Here is a 17,734-nt window from a genome sequence, read left to right on the forward strand (position 1 = left end):
TAAAATGGTTAAAAAAAGAATTGCAACGCATGTCGATTACATTAATGTAATGTGCTTAATAGAGAAGTGTATATTTATCACCGTGGTGGTCTGTATGTTGTGTTGAGGATTTTTCTTTGTGTAGTATGATTATATATTTTGCCTGTTTTCCTTTGCATTATCCCATATTCTCCTAAAAATACTTTTAAAGTATTTAACCGCGTTGCATGTGTGTGCAAAATGAATAAATGTGGTTGTCGAGCGCACGCTCGTTTCTAGTGTTTCTTGAAGTAGGTTGCTGTTGCTTGTCGCATGCTGCTTCTACCAGTGAGTGTTTTGACAAAATGATGAAATGTTCTATTGTTCGTATTCTCGTTGTCTCGAGTTTGTCCTCGCTGCACGATAACGTAGCTGGGCTAGATATACTACGTTTACGCGCACGGTTTTTTCTTTTTTATATTTATATGGTATAAATAAATATCTGCATGTTTCAGTAGGCCTATAACTTTTATACTCTGTCACGGAAAGCACAGAGAGTGAGAACGAAAAATAATATTCGATTGCTGAACGAATTATTGACAGAACTATTAGACTATCAGAGGAAAAAGTAATAAACAAAGTTACCCATTTTTTTTTCATAAAGAACAAAGAAAATTGTAATTAGTTTTATTTCTAAAATTAATCAAACTAATAAAAATATACAGCTTACATACCAAACTTTTATTTCAAAACTGTCATAATTGCTTAAAGTTTGAATACACTACTAGTTTAAAATCACAGTATAATATAACTTGTGTAAGCCTATGAAACGCATCTATATCTCATAATAACGGTTTAATTTACATTAAATACTATATTTAGTGACAGCCCCACTTTGCACATTAAAATCCAATACTGAGCATGCTCGTCAAACATCCAATACATATTCTGATATTCTGATCCTACAGGCTGCAGCGAGGACCTCTTGGTTGTCTCCGGCATTTTACAGACTTTTGTCTGTCATAGGGATGTCAACGATTAATCAATGGATTAATTGTCAATAAGAGATTGAATCTATTAAAGTTATCGACGGCCAGTTACCTTATTTAATGTTGGGATGCATGCGGCTCATGCACAAAACATGTGCGAGCAGCTGTGAGTGGCCCTTTATAAATGCATCATCATTCAATCATAATGTACAAATTAGGCATTTAATGTGATTTAAACTTTAAAAGTACATTAAAATTGAAACAACACAAAGTTCTTCATCATTGAAAGAAATAGAAATGTAGTAACTAAGTAATTTCACCACATGATTATTTCATATCGTGCGCTTTGCAGGGCTGCGGAACACAGGACAGAAAGGCTGTTCATTCCTACGACTTATTAATTTGTGGCAACTGCTCATGTTTCATTAATTTTGTTCCTTAACAATTCAAATACAATTGAATTGAGGGAACAAATTAATAAATCAAACAAATTTTTAATGTAAAAAAGGGATCCTTTAAAGAAAATGCATAGCCTATATAAGTTATAGGCCTAAAATATAAAAATAACAGTGTTCATTAAAAAGAAAAAGGCGAAATAATATATCTGACTTAAGATAACGGATTTAAAACGAGTGTCGTGGCGTTTCATATAAAAGTTCAAGAAAAGGAAAGGATGACAGGCCTAGGTTCAAGGTTCAAACAACACATTAATTTCCACAATGAACATTATTGTTTCTCAATATTGATAGAGACCCTTTCAGTGAAAAACAGGTCTATTTAGTTTACAAACAATATAGATGTGTCCATAAAAACATTTAGGGAGTAAAGAAAATTGAATCTGTTTATATAATAACAAAACAGTAAAAAAAAAGTGACTTTTTCAGAGAAATGTTTTCAATCTGTGATCAACAAAACAACCCTTGCAGCTATTTAGTTAAAACAATTGTACAAATTGTCTTCTGTAACAAAAATAAAAACATTGCAGATGATTTACAAACTACACACAATATGAATGAGAAATACGCCTGTTGCAACTGAAAAAGTTTTTGGTTTGTTTCAGTGTTTCCCCTAGGTTTACAGCTTTTTTGGGGGGGTTGGTGAAAATTGACACAGACACTAACACTTGAAGCCAGGTCTGATTTCCTTTCACAACTTCTTGTTTATGTTGTCTACATATTCGACAGAGCATTTGTAAAACCAAAATAAATTTAAAATAAATAACTTTCTTTTCATTCTTTATGTGCCATCTATTAGGGCTGTACGATAATGATTAAAAATGATAATCACGGCTATTTTGATTAAAATCAAAATCACGATTATTAATAACGATTATTCTATCCTGCTAAAAAAAATCCTGCTAAAACCAGCCTAGACTTAGCTGGTTAAGGCTGGTCTTTCAGCTTGGTCAAGCTGGTTTTAGCTGGTTGTTCCAGTTGGTATCCCAGCCTGACCAGCTAAGGAAGTGGTCAAAACCCCTAAAGTCTGTCAACCTGTCAAAGGCTGAGTTTAGGTTTTTTTTAATTCAGCAGGGAAATGCAATAACATTTAATGTGTCCTTTAAACAACCTCCACTGACTATACACTGACTTTATTTAACTAACTATGATAATACAAAACTCTTGGTTTTGGTTAGTGTTTTGTCATCTGTATTCACATTACATTTTGCAAATGGGGAAAAAGCCACTCAGATCGCACAGTAAATTTGCTCAAAAATCGTGAATACACACTGAAAACTAACATTGCCATGCCATTTTCAACACGAAAACTGGTAAAAAACTACAAATTCTTACTATAAATTCCAGCTATTCCAATATATGTAAATTTTTCCTCATTTTATTGTCAAAGGGAGGAAAACACAACAGATCCATTATTGAAACTCAGTGAAAGTTTGATCATGACCAATTTGGTAACACAACAGTACAAATGGTTTGTGAAAACACACATTGTCTATATGACACTGTGATAATGTTCTTATGTCAGAGAAGGAAGGAGACCAGGGTCGGCGTTTCTGAGGCTCATGGGTTTCTTTATTAATCAACAAAAATAAAACAGTTGCGCCACCTGCGCATTCGCTTAATTCAAACCACTGCTAGGCAATTCACAGTCTTGCGTTTCACGATCCTGCTTGAGTCCCCACGAGTCCTCAGCTCTCTCTGCCCTCGCTGGTTAGCGGCTGGCTTAAATACCGCTTCCCCACGCCAATCACTGCAATGAGAAGCTGGTGTCACTCGTTTCTCACTTAACCCACTTACCTCAGGACCAAATTGTATATATATATAATTTTTGCGACAACAGCACCAAAGTGAACCCCTTTTCCATCAGTTGCTGAATGGATAGAATGGCTGTAGGCTTCAGCTCTAGAGAAAGAGAGAGCGAGAGACAGAGAGAGATAAATAAGAAACATTTGTTTAACATAATCAACTGGTATATATATATATATATATATATATATATATATATATCTCCTTGCAGCATGTGGTGCATCTCTTCAGTTCGGTCAGGGATCTCCCTTTTTGGAGCCTACTTGTTAGAATATTTTGAGATCATGAAAATATCCCTAGTGCCTTTTTTAATCATCTGTCCTACAATGACCCTGTTGTACATTTATCGTCTTAGAAAACTAAGAATAACGAAGTGAGACGTTGCTTCGTTTCATACGTTTGAGGAAAAAGGAAAGCGAAAGTAACAAAAAACACAGCGTGTGCTTGCTCAGCCAATCGTTCACAAGATGGCCGTTGTATAATTCACCAGAACCAATCACAAAAGATGTTATTCATAATAGGGCTGTCGCGATAACCGCAAAATTGTAATACCGCGCTATTGACAAGCAAACCGCAGAGGAAAGATAGCAACCGCGGCAACCACAGTGTTCAGGTTTTTTTTTTTTTTTTTTTTTATGAGGCTGTGGCCTTGTTTTTTTTTTTTCAATTTGTCACTGTGCATTCAATGTTAAATAAATTATATTAATGATACAATATGGTCACGACTGTAATTTTCTCGTGAGCCGTTGTAGCTTTATGGTGCTTAGTTAGTTTTGAATAGGCCGGCTGAAACGATGGGAGGCGCTCGATTTCGTCCCAAAACCTAATGTCACGTTGCCAGTTTGGGAACATTTTGGCTTTCAACCCAATGAAAAGGACGAGCCAGCGAATATTAGGGCTGTGACGGTTGCCGTGACAACCGCGTCACCGCGGTGGTCGGTTGCTATCGCGGTTGTCTACTGCCATCACAAACTCTATAGCAAGCATAATACAAAGTTTTGTATAAGTGTAATGACTGTAATAGTGGTGTGATAATACCACATCGCCGATCTGAAGTCATCTGCATTCATGTCACCCATCAGCGTTCGCACAAGTTCTCGTGTTCGCAAACGCTGGCTTGGCTCAGGTTTGTTGAGGCTTTCTCCAAACTGGCCAAATACAAACGAGACAGCGATAAATAAAAGATGGTAAAAAGAAATATGGCAACGATTCCCATTTCAAAGAGAGCGCATGCAGATGAGGAGTTAATGAGCTCGCTTGGTGGCGGAAAAGTAAACCGGACGCAACACAACCGCGTTGCGACAGGTTTAGTCTGTGTCTATACAGGACGTTTGAACTCTGTGTCAGTATCTCACAGACCGGGCGGGGATTTATCATGTCTTGTCATGCAGCATCCAGTGTAGCATCACTGATTATAATGAGTATTTTGTCGCGCTGCGTCGCTCGCGTCCGTTAGGGTGCTTATTTAGGCTACTTTCTTGTTTAACTGTATTATTTCTTTGATATTTATTTTAGTGTTTTGCAGGCGGCGTTCACTGACATCAGTGCTCAAATAAACACGAACTGACGTGTTAAATAGGATGTGTTAGATGAGTGAGACAGTGCTGGTCTGATTTCATAGACATGCATATATATATATAAATATATCCTGTATATAATATATATAAAATGTATTACATGCATGCACAGTTTAAGTCAGCTTTAATCACCCTTTTTGGTAATTCCATGAATTAACGGACCACAACACTGCTTGCACATAGTTTATTTCGCAGTTTGATACGAAAGGATACGCACAAAGGAAGCGCGCACCGGCGCCTTTGAGCACAGGACCGTTTCCGCGCTCGCTTAACTCGCACCTGATAATACTAGAGTGAAGTGGAGCACGTGTCTGAAACGTCTCCTGTTCAGTCATTCTGCGACTGAATACATTCACTTCTTGTCATGAGAAAAAGTGACAGAAGCAGCAGTTGTGACTGGGTGGCCATCCCCGCCCCTACGTTAAATATTTAGAATACATTAAACTGAAAAGAAAAAATTATCGCCTTCGTTAACGAGCAAATTTTGACACTAATATATTTATACATTAAAAAAAATAATATATATATATATATATATATATATATATATATATATATATATATATATATATATATATATATATATATATATATATATATTATTTTTTATTATTTTTATCAACACCGCGCCACCGGCGGTTGTTAGTCCATGACTACCGCGGGGGTAAAAATCAGCCACCGTCACAGCCCTAGCGAATATAGATGAGCCGATATGCAAAATGTGCTGCAAAAATGTTTCCTGTGACACTGCAATACATCTAATTTGAGGTCATCGAGACATTCTAAAACGCTTAACGGGAAAAACGCTTAATGTGGTTTATTGTACCAATACAGTGATATTAACAGACCAAACTCACTAAACATCATATTAATAAAGTATATTATCTACAAAAAATCAGATGATCCCTGAATATGAATTCAACGCGTTTAATAACACGTTAAGCCTTTTCCTCTCATAGAAAACCATCATAAGGCTTAACGTGTTATTAAACGACTTGCATTCATATTCAGGGATCATCTGTTTTTTTGTTTTGTTTTTTGTACATTGTATACTACTTTATTAGTATAATGTTTAGTGAGTTTGGTTTTTAAAAATCACTGTCTTAGTACATTAAGCCACATTAAGCGTTTTCTTATAACGGTTTTCTATGGGAGGAAAAGGCTTAACGTGTTATTAAACGAGTTGCATTCATATTCAGGGCTCATCTGATTTTTTATAGATAGTATACTTTATTAGTATGATTTTTAGTGAGTTTGGTCTGTTAATATCACTGTCTTAGTACATTAAGCCATGTTAAGCGTTTTAGAGTGTCATACCTGCTGAAGTCACGGACAACCTCTGCGTCAATGCCCATACCCAAGAGAGCGTGAGCAGATAACGAGCTCACACGCTATCTGCATGAGGAGTGCATCGACTCCAGCGCGAATCCACTGTCCTGGTGGGCCAGTGGTGACGCGATAATCAGTCTAGATTTTCGCTGCTGTCCAAAGTCGCGCGCACATACATGTAATACATGTTAGAACTTGATTTCTAAAAAAAAAAAAAAAATTATTGGAAAACGCATGTTTTTGTTGCTGTTTGGCATTTAACAATAAATAAAAATGTTTTAAAACGTCTCTGTCAGTTAAAAAAAGCAACAATATATGCTACATAACTCAACGATAGAGCTTTGTATGCAGCAAAATCAGAATAAATTAGGTATGTAAAAAAAAAAAAAAAAAAAAACTGCGGTAATACCGCATATCGCGCTATTGAGCCACCCATAATAACCGCAGGGGAAATTTCTTAACCGCGACAGCCCTAATTCATAAGTCTTTGTCTGTAACGCCACCTTCTGTTCATCTCCTCCTTGTTCGCTGTTGGATGGTTAGTCTCAACTGCACATGGCTTAGGAGGCAAACAGGTCAGTCTCTGACCCACCAAGAAATGAGCAGGTGTCAGTGGCTCTGGCTCATCCACCTCATTGTGCACAAGTGAGCGGCCTCGAGTTTATTATGGCTTCAGCTTCAGTCAGAATGGTGCACATTTCTTCAAAGTTGAGTTTAGCTCTGCCTAGCACCTTTCTGAGAATAACCTTGACTGACCTAACCAACCGCTCCCAGAATCCGCCCCACCAGGCTGCTCTTTCAGCGATGAACCGCCAGGTGATGCCTTTCTCTGAGAAGAACTCCCGTAGCCGTGGATCTTTAATGCCTTTCCAGAGCTCCTTCAAATCTTGATCAGCTCTCTTGAATGTCTTGGCATTATCTGAATAAATCACCTTGCATAATCCTCTTCTTGAGATGAATCTTTTCAACGCTAACAGGAAGTTCTCTGTGGACATATCTGAGACCAGCTCTAAGTGCACTGCTCTTGTTACAGCGCAAGTAAACAGTGCTATAAACGCCTTTGTCATAACGTTCTGTGTCTTGACATAGAGTGGCCCTGCGAAGTCCACACCAGTGATCTCAAATGGCGGTGACTCTATTATCCTGTCTCTCGGCAGTAGCGTGGTAGTCTGTTGTCCAGCCTTTGCTTTAAATTTCTTGCAGATTACACATCTGGACACAACCTTCTTCACTACCTGTCGTGCCCTCAAAATCCAATACTTCTCTCTTGTCTGTACTAAAGTGTCTCGTACACCTGCATGCATTATCTTCTCATGTTCATACTAGAGCCCGACCGATATGGATTTTTGGGGGCCGATGCCAATATTAACTCGAAAAGAGCCGATTTATAAGCCGATATTTTGATTTTAAAAATAATCTGGATATTAGACCCATTTCCTATAAACTGCATTTACACAACATTCAATAGCAAAATATCTGCCTGTTCTATGTATGTGGGCTGTATAAACCATTTTCCAGAATGGACTATGTTAAAAAAAGCCTTAGATTACAGTCTCAATGACTAAACAATTGCACATCAAAAGTATATATTTTTTAATGATCAAAAAACAGTCTGGTTTTAAACATTTAACACTTACTTTCTTCCAGTTGAAGCTGGTTTTAACAGTCTGTGTGTGTACTGTAAATAAATTATAATACTAAAGTTAAAGTATTTGCAGAATTAGTCCCACACTTTGCTGCTACAGCATTCACCTTTTTCAGCCATCTGTAGGCAGAAAGAGAGACAGAGAAAGAATAAGCATGTGTATTAATAATATCACCATGTATCATTACTCATGTCATCATTAGAATTATAATAATAATAAACTGGGATCTCCTACATAGGCAAAAATGAGAAATATATATATATTTTTTTATTTGTCAAGCAATAGGTATTACCTACTTATATTTAACAATATTATTTCAACATTTTCCTGTTATGTCTGTAAAGCTGCTTTGAAACAATATGTAAAAAAAAAAAAGCGCTTGTTCAGCTCACATTTATTTACATGTCCCCTCTGGTTTAATCATTTCTGACGCACATACTGTAGTTACTGTAACTACACTATATTTGCTCTCACAGACACATTCACGACAGACCCGTATATCTTCTCCTCTTCTCTTTGTGCAGTCTGAATCAAAACATCGTCTTGCCTACTATTACCGGAAGATTACGGAATCAATTCAAAGTTGAATGGTTAACGTTAGTGTCATGAACACACCGCTGTCAATTTTGAGAAGAACCACCTTCAAACAAGTTAATAGCAAGCATTTAAGGGGCCTGCTAAAAAGGAAGCTATTAGCGTTAGAGTAACGTAACCAGCCTGAATTCACCAAATTGTTCTCTGGACCTGAGGGTAGCCTCTTCTTCCTTGCTTCTCTCTTAATTCTCATCAGCAGGACTAGCGCTATCGCTCACTTCTTACAACGGGACAGATACATGTTTGCTGGTGACCGAAAGGAGGAGGAACAGACTATGAAAGAGCTCCCGCTAAACGTTTTTAAAACTCCGCCTATGCCATAGCGCAGCGCAAATCGCGTTGTATCTGAAGGGCAACGCTGAGCCCAGCGGCAAGCACCGTGCATACTGCGTACTGTGTGAAAGGCCCAATTACGCGGTAATTATGTGGGAAACACACCGCAATAGAATAAGAATAAGTTAAACGCTAACGTTATAGTTTGACCTCCTATTAACGTTCGAGCTCTTCCACTGATAAACATGGTATTAGCTTTGTGGCTAATCTAATATAGCAATGCATTAGCGGCTGTAAGTGATATTACAGAATATTTAGAAGTAATAATGATAGGACCGTTAGCTAGAACTACCACACAGTTTTTATATACAGGGTATGAACTAAATCTACAATCATTTCACATGACGAACGACAGACTCACCGTCAAAACAGTTGATCGCTTTCTTCTGTAGTGGACTTCTGGCGCTGTTGTTAACTCTGGAGCTGCAGAGCTCCCTCTGGTGGGCACACTATGCAACACTCATAACATGAGTGAAGCATGAGACTCTGTTTCTCATGTTTCATCGGCCGTTATAAATGCCGATGCCGATTTAAATGCAATTAGCTTATATCCGATATATCGGTCGGGCTCTAGTTCATACTGCACCAACATTTCTGTGTATCGGTGATTGTTGGGCAAAATCCATGGGTGCTTTTCTCTGTAAGAGAGATCAGAATGCTGGAGCCTTCCTCCCACACTGAGCAGCTCATCCTCGTCCAGAAATGGTTTTAGCTCTCGGATTCTGGAGTCAGTGTTGGGACATTTTCCTGCTTTCAGCAGATCAATTTCAGAGCTGAAACTCTGGTTCTGAATCACCTTTATCCAGTTTTTATTAGCTTCATTCAGCTCTTCTGCCGTCAGTTCACCACTGATGGTTATGCTTGAGCGGGTGTTGGTGATAAACCTCTTTATCCAGGCTGTTACCCGGGGCACTGTTTTTAGTTTGCTGTACTTCTCCAGACATAAAACCGGGCTTAAGAAGTCTTGGTCTGGCTTAACAAGCTGTACAGCAATCTGGTATTTGGATCTGAGTTCAGACTTTACCTCATCTTCCTGAGTGCTCTCTAACTGATCAGTTAACATCAGAACACAAAGACCATTCCACCACAATGTGCTCTGCTTCAGGTCCTGCACAGTTAGACCTCTGGTGGGAAGATCAGCTGGATTATTTTTCCCTTTGCAGTGAGACCATGACTGTGGATCAGACTGGATTTTCGTGACTCTATTTGCTACAAACTGTTTCCACTTATGAGCAGAACCACAAATCCAATGCAGCACTATAATTGAGTCTGTCCATAGTCTGAGTTGCGTCTTGTCTAGTTGCAGTGCTTTCATGAGGGTGTTCCCCAGCCTGGGTGCTATTACAGCACCCATTAGCTCCAGGCGTGGCAGTGTCATCCTTTTGAGTGGAGCCACTCTGGACTTAGATGCAACCAGGCTTGCGGTCACTTCTCCTCCTTTTGTTTCTCCTTGAAGATAAGCGACTGCACTGTACGCCCTTTCACTCGAGTCACAGAACACATGTAGCCTCAACACTTGACCGTCCTGCCGTGGTATGTGTGTTTGGTGTTGAGAGCTGATGCAGTTGAGGGAGTTCAGAGCACCACTGTTGCCATTTCTTCGTCAGATCAAGTGGCAATTTCTCGTCCCACTTGATCCCTCTCTCCCACATCTCTTGGAACAAGCAATTAATCCTGATGGTGAAAGGAGTCAGGAATCCTTAAGGGTCAAAAATACGAGCAGAAGACTGCAGAACACTTCGTTTTGTGTTTTGTCTTTTTCAGAATATCAAGCAACCCCCTGAGGTCGAACACAAAGTCATCAGTGGCTGGTCTCCACACCATACCCAGCACCTTCAGCACAGACACGTGTGACTCTGGATGCACAGCACAATCCATCAAGCCTTGCTGCCATTTTTGTTTGAGCTCAGGAGAGTTTGTCATCCATTTACATAGCTCCATGCCTGCAGCAGACATAATGTTCCTGGCTGTTGTTGTCACTGTATGTGCCTCTGTCACCCCACATGCACTTGAAATGAAATCATCGACGTAGAGTGAGGAGCTGAGGGCTTCTACCACTTGTGGGTGTTCGAGCTCGTACTGTCTTAAATGCTTCCTTATGGTGGCTGCAAGTAAGAATGGGCTTGACGAAGCTCCAAACACCACTCTCGTCATTCTGAGCAAGCGCAGCGTCACATACTTCTCCTCAGTTGGTGGTCCAGTGAACCACAGAAATCTTACAGCGTCCCGATCTCTTTCTGAGAGTGATATCTGCAGAAATGCTTTCTTGATATCTGCCATATATGCAATTTCATGCAGTCTGAATTTGATCAAAATACTCATCAGATCTGGATTCAGATTGGGACCTGTTAAAAGACAGTCATTTAGTGAGGGACTTCTGTCTTCGTGGGATGATGCATCAAACACAACCCGCAGTTTCGTTGTTGCCTTGTCCTCTCTCAATACAGCGTGATGAGGTAAGTAATATATCTGACTGCCTGGTGATGATGCATGCTCCCTTGGCAAATCCTCAGCCATTCCTTGGTTTAAGTAGTCCTCCACAACTTCATTGTATCTGCTGTAGAGTGTGACATCCTTGCATCATCCCCTCTGTGACGGCTGTATTCAAGAGCCATGTCGTCTGGCATCATCTGGAGTAATATTGGGCACAACATACCGCCATAGGTGTCCGATACCACTCCCAATGACTCTAGGCTTCTGATTTGAATTTCACAGTCATCATATAACTGCCTTAATGCACTGACATCAGAGGATTTCTTTACAGGAGTGAGATTCAGAAGCTTTGACATGTGAGCATTTACAATGAGATCTTTCCTTCCAAATCTGCTTTGGAGAATATCAACTGCAGCATCATAGTTACTGTCTGTCAGTGTGAGTCCTGCTACTGCCTTTGCAGCTGTTCCAGTAAGATAAGTTTTTTTAGGTAGGTAAACTTTTCTTTTTTGCAAAGTGCACTGTTGCTATGAATAGCAGTCTCATACTGGCTCCAAAATTCCTGCCATACACTAACATCTCCGCTAAACCTCTCAATATGTAGCTTGGGCAGTCTTACTGTCTGTTTATTTTCGCTAATGTTACCATCACTTGACTGAGCAGGCCGTGGGTTACTCAGTTTCATTTTCTCGAATCACTCGGTGAGCTCGCGCTTTCATCTCGATGACGCGGTCTCTCTATTCCTCTTCGAGTTCAATCTCCGCCTCCACGTCCTCCAGCGAAGTGTGTTTCTCCACTATGCTGTCCAGCTCGCGCAAACTGTCCTCCTTTGCTGACAACACGGCTAACATGTCCCGCACACGATCGATATCCTTGTCTTCCTTTAATAATTCAACGTCGATCTGGTTCAGCAGTCTCGTTGTGGAACTCCGTATCGTCCGACGCTTTCTTTTGGACCGTTCATATTGTTCCACACCGGTCGGTCGCTCTTCGTCACTCAGTCTTCTGATTCCCGGGTTTCGACACCAAAAATTGTTGTACATTTATCGTCTTAGAAAACTAAGAATAATGAAGTGAGACGTTGCTTCGTTTCATACGTTTTTTATGAGGAAAAAGGAAAGCGAAAGTAACAAAAAATACAGCTTGTGCTTGCTCAGCAAATCGTTCACAAGATGGCCGTTGTAGAATTCACCAGAACCAATCACAAACCCCCCTGTGAATCACATGACCTTTACCATTGCTCAATGCATCCTGGGTAATGAAGTCAATTCACAAATCAAATGACACCATGTTTTAACCACATATGTATCTGCAAATTAGGCCAAATTGTAACAAGCTATTAAAATTGCCAAACGCCTCATTCATCATTGCAAAACAATGCCAAAACAACAGGCTAACACATACTGCAACTAGGCAGTCAGTGCAGTTTAATTATGAAAGATATTTTATACATAAATATGGTGAAACAATGACTATTAAGCCCGTATTCACACTAATACATTAAGCTGCAGGTAAATCTTAAAAACCTTACATCAACCATGCTCTTGTCATCTGATAAGTTTAATTAATGTGCAGGCTAGATTCACTTATAATACTTCGTCATTAAAACTCAACAAGGATTTATGAAATAATGGCCATGAATTAACGTCGTAGTAATGAATAAAACTAGCTCACAAATTCTTAATTTGGTGGGAATTATTTATTAATTCATAGGTAGCAGTTGATCCAGTTCGGTAGGTGGCGCTTTCACAAAAAAACTAGGGTCCTAAAGCTGCGGTCCAAGAGTTGTGGTCCTGAAACTGCAGCCTCCGGTTGTGCAGGAATACCCTTCTCGTCCACGTCGTCCATCTTTAATTAGTGTTGATCCAGTACGGTAGGTGGCGCTGTCACAAAAAAACTAGGGTCCTAAAGCTGCGGTCCAAGAGTTGCGGTCCTGAAACTGCAGCCTCCGGTTGTGCAGGAATACCCTTCTCCTCCCGTCACAGACCTCGCTGAACCACGCCTCCCCTGCCACAGACATTTTCATGTAAGCAGAATATCGCTGTGGAGAGATCGCTAAACTCATAGGCTGTTTTCATATAATCATCATCAGCGCTTGTTCCGCCATCTCTGTTTTGGGGCTTAGAGCTCTTCTCATCTGGCAACCACAAGCATGATCGCTAGTGAAGTCTTGTTAACAATGTATGCACGATAACGTAAATGCCAAATTAAAAACGATTCAGGATAAACAGCCATGCTGGGTCTAAACCTGTCATCCGGTGATGAGTGGACTTTTGATGCTTGTCAGGGGCAGGATGCGCAGCACTTAGACTTGGAGCAGGAGAGCTACTCCGGCTGCTACTCTCAGTACAGTGAGTATTGCCATCTTCAGTTCCCTGTGAGCGTTTAAAAAACGGAAATATTTTTTGTATATTTTTGTCTGGTTTTCATCTGTTTGACACGACATATTTCCCGCAGCGCGCTCTCGGACCGCTAGTGCTCCTCTGTATGTGAAACACAGACAGAAAAGACATGCCATCGGGAAATAAGATAAATAACATATTACTAAAGGGCGGTTTAGTTTGTTTAATGAAATAACAAATTGTAATCTGGCGCTATAAAGAAAATCTAATCAAATTTACTTGACTTTCAAGGGGGGCGGGCCGAGCCATTAGGGGGGTGCCTGCCCCCCTTATATAATGGTAGGGGAAACCCTGTGTTATGTTAAAGTACTCAGTTGTATGTTTTTCTGGGCTTTTTCAAAGAGTTATCTTATGCAAATGTATTTTGTGTTAGTTTTCATGCACACATGACAGATTTTACTTTCACTTTGAATTTGTTCAAATTTACCATGCTAAAAATCCTCAATGGCGGTTCAGAAGACCAAAACCTGTGTTTATTGGTTGAATATGGGACAGTTTGAACCAATCTGGGCATGGGGGGTGGGATTTAGCATCAACAATCATTCCTGTTTGGCTCAAAGCAAAGAAATGCATTGGTTTCTTCTGACGAATCAATGTTGTCAAAATGTGATGACGTAATCACGTACACTAGGAGCCGCTGAATATCAAAATATGACACATGAGATCTCCGAAAAGCAGAGAATCTCCGCTTTACAACAGTTTTTTAGCAATCAGAGAAGATTAGCTAATTGTCTGTGGTCTTTAAGGTTGGGTTTCTATATTCTGAGGAGCTCTTAAAATTGTTTAAAAATTATTCTATATGCTGATTTACTCTACTGTTGCATCATGGGAATGTTTTCTCTATAAAGTATCAAGATATGCTGTTAATAGTTAGATTTGCGGTGAAACCTTCTAAGAACAGGTGAAAATATTATTACTTTTTTGTGTGTTTGATCGATTGTAGTAAAGTAGTGTCTCATCGTCACTGAGAATAATGTTCCCTTAAGTGCTCCCCCTTCAGGGTCAGTGTAGAATTCATACTTACCTGGCAGGGGAGATACCATGATCAAGAAGGTGGTTCACCCAGGGCGAGGCTCAGCCATTGCACTCCGGTTGTGCTGACCCCTGCGAATTCCCCAAATGTGGGAATCTCGACTGCATAATTTCTGGTAGTGGGGGACTGCGTTCGCGCTCTCCCCTGATCTTTTGGTTAAAAATAGAGTTGAATTTTGTGGTGTTAGATCTAGTCTGTGTTGAAGTTTCTGTGTATAAAGTGTTTGTAGAATGCTGAAAGCACAAATACAAAACATTGTCTATACTTATAAAATAAATAATTTGTTTAACATTTTAATAGAATGAAAATATTGAACAAAAGTATAGTAAGTGTTAGAAGTATGTTGATTTTATCAGACAATGTAGCTAATAATTCAGGATTTAAGGTATAAAGTGAGAATGACTCCTGGATATTTAAACAAATATACATAAATTTTAATTGTAAGTATGACAACAGAAAAATGTGAACAGCTTTTTTGGGCATTCAGTTGTATACAGTAGCTTTTAAAGGATTAGTTAAGGACTGTATTTGTGCTGGAATATGTGATTTTGAATCTGCGCTGGTGTCTTGGTAAGAACACACAAGACTGAACCAAAGTTAGGAGTTTACTGTTGATTAGGATGAGTTGAAACAGTGAGTGGTCTGAAAATATCAAAGAATTATTAGAAATACAGCTGATTAAATAACACTCAAGCAATAATACAGGTTACATTTGTTGCAGTACACAATTGTCCACAAGATGGTGTCGTGAGGTTACTCATGGCATTAGATCTGAAAGACGTGTCAGAGAAACTGCATCACATATTATTTATGTATATGTGTATGTGTGTATATATATTTGCACGAATCAGACGAGTAACAGGTCAGATGTAGATCTTTTCTTTAACCTGAATCTCTGCAGCTCTGATATGGCCATCAGAACCTGGGAATGTCTTTACAATTTTGTCTACTAATCATAATGCTCGTGGTAGTTGTGGATCGATGAACATTACAATAGTTCCAGTAGAATGTTCACTGGTGTCTGTGTAGTGATGGATGAAACTTAACTAGAACTTGACTCTACCTCCATCTCCGTCTGCCCATAAGTTCTGTAGCAGGATAAACTACAAAGGGTAGTGAGCTATCTGGCCGCTCCATGAGCAGATAATTTGGTGTGACAGGGTCGAGGTCAGCTACATTACTGGAAATGGTAATTGCTGTTAAGCATTCCCTCCACTTCGATGAGCACTGTTTGGAGTACTTCCTCTGTCACGAATTGGGAGCTAACTGTGATGCGAAGGGCAGTTCTTGACAGACTTAATTTCTCTTTCCCAAGCACCCCCAAAGTTTGGGGCTACAGGTGGATTGAAGTGGAATGCAATTTTCTGTTTAGCTTTGGATCTGGAAAGTGAGTGACACAAAGGCTTCTTGCAACTCTTTGTTCTCCATGGAAGTTAGTGCCATGGTCTAAATACAGCTCAGCAGGTGTGCCACGACGGGCTACAAATCTCCTCAAGGCCATTAGAAAGGAATCCGTATCAATGGATTTAAGGAGGTCTAGGTGAATACTTTGTGTTGTGAGACCTTTAAAAATTATTCAACACCTATTTTTTGCCTTTGCCAATCTTGACTTGAAATGATCCAAAACAGTCCATGCCTGTACTATAAAATGGAGATTTGAGTAGTCTTGAGTCTAACTTGTGGTAGATCTACCAGGATGCCAGAGTTTACTATCATAGTCTCGGATCAGTAACTTGGTGACCCAGTGATGTGGGTCAAGGACTATAGGGTGTATAACTGAAAACTCTAGTCCTTCAGCTTGACGTAGACGGCCACCAACTCGGATAAGCTGGAAAGAGTCATCAAATTCTGGGGCAAGAGCGAATAGTCTACTAGTGGAAGGTATAGGTTTACCAGCTTTTAGCAGTTTGTACTCCTCAGGAAGACTATCAACTTGAGATTTCTGCAAGATGTGCCCTTCTGCAGTTTGGTAGTCTTCTGCTGATGGAGGTCCTGTATCTTTAAGCCCTTGAACTGTGGCCTCTACTAACTAGTTCCAAGTACTGTTTGTGGTAAGTCAGGAATATCAGGTACAGCAACTTTTGTCATATGGCCACAGAAGATTCATTTACACTCTTCTGTCTTGATTTCCGGTGGCTGTATGAGGGGGTTGACGGGCTATGCTGATTCAAACTCAAGTAGGAATGATGGTCCTTGGCTACATCTGTTGGGCATTGAAAGTTCGGAAAGAGCAGGATTACTACTTGAATCTACATATCGCCAGGTACATTCAGCTGTCAGCTCTTGATTTTCGGCTATCCTGGTACCAACAAACACCTTGAATCTGTATGATTCAGACTTGAGCCAGGCAAAAAATGGTAGTGGGATCTGTCCATTGTGTCACTGTATTGAATTGGAGGGGGAGCTCAGTATGTAAGAGTTTGGCTAGTTGGGCACCGTTCAGGGCAGCACACAGCTCTAGTTGGGGAATGGTCAGACATCGTTTTGGGGCGACCTTACTAGTAGAAAGCCTAACTGAAAATGACCGTTGGCATCCTCCATATGCAAATATACAACAGATCCATACACTCACTCAAATGTGTCGCAAAAGATGTGACTCTGTTTGGTATTGTGAGAATGATCAATACCTGAGGTTGTGACAAAGCAGGGTAGTGAAGATACTTGCCAACGTAGGCAGTTCTGCCTCCCATTTCCTCCAGTATCTCAAAAGTTCAGCAGGTAGATTTGGGTCATCCCAGTCTCGTTGCTTGTCCCATATCTCTGAACTAACTTCAGTTGCAAATACTCTGTAAATGTGTTAAAGGGTACATGGCCCAGGCTTGACAGGACGGGTATTATACCAAAGGACATCTGATTTGTAGTGCCACCTTAAACCTAGTGCAGATTCTTGCAAATCGGTACGATCTAGAGAGAGCCACAATTCTGTACTGGTAGATCTTGCTTCTGTCTATAGGTGGTCTAGCACAATTGGGTCATTACTTGCCCACTGGTGAAGTTCAAAACCACCGCTGGCAAAACGGGAACAGAGTTTGTCTACAAGCTGCCTTGCCTCTTGAGGTGATGCGAGGCTCTTCAAGCAATTGTCCACGTAAACATTCCTTTCTACAGTGGTTCTGAAACTGTCTTCAGGAGTAGTGTGGTCCATAACATGTCTTTGGGCAGCATAAATGGCACAACAA

The 17,734-nt window shown here is 40.0% G+C and overlaps 1 non-coding gene across 1 annotated transcript; it reads left to right on the top strand.

Annotated features, from left to right (window-relative positions):
* Positions 1-14,538: 14,538 nt before the first annotated feature.
* On the top strand, positions 14,539-14,702 carry LOC132128917 (U1 spliceosomal RNA). The gene has a single exon (XR_009428412.1). It is a non-coding gene; the product is annotated as a U1 spliceosomal RNA (small nuclear RNA).
* Positions 14,703-17,734: the final 3,032 nt, after the last annotated feature.

This window comes from Carassius carassius, chromosome 3, assembly GCF_963082965.1.
Source record: "Carassius carassius chromosome 3, fCarCar2.1, whole genome shotgun sequence".
NCBI lineage: Eukaryota > Metazoa > Chordata > Actinopteri > Cypriniformes > Cyprinidae > Carassius > Carassius carassius.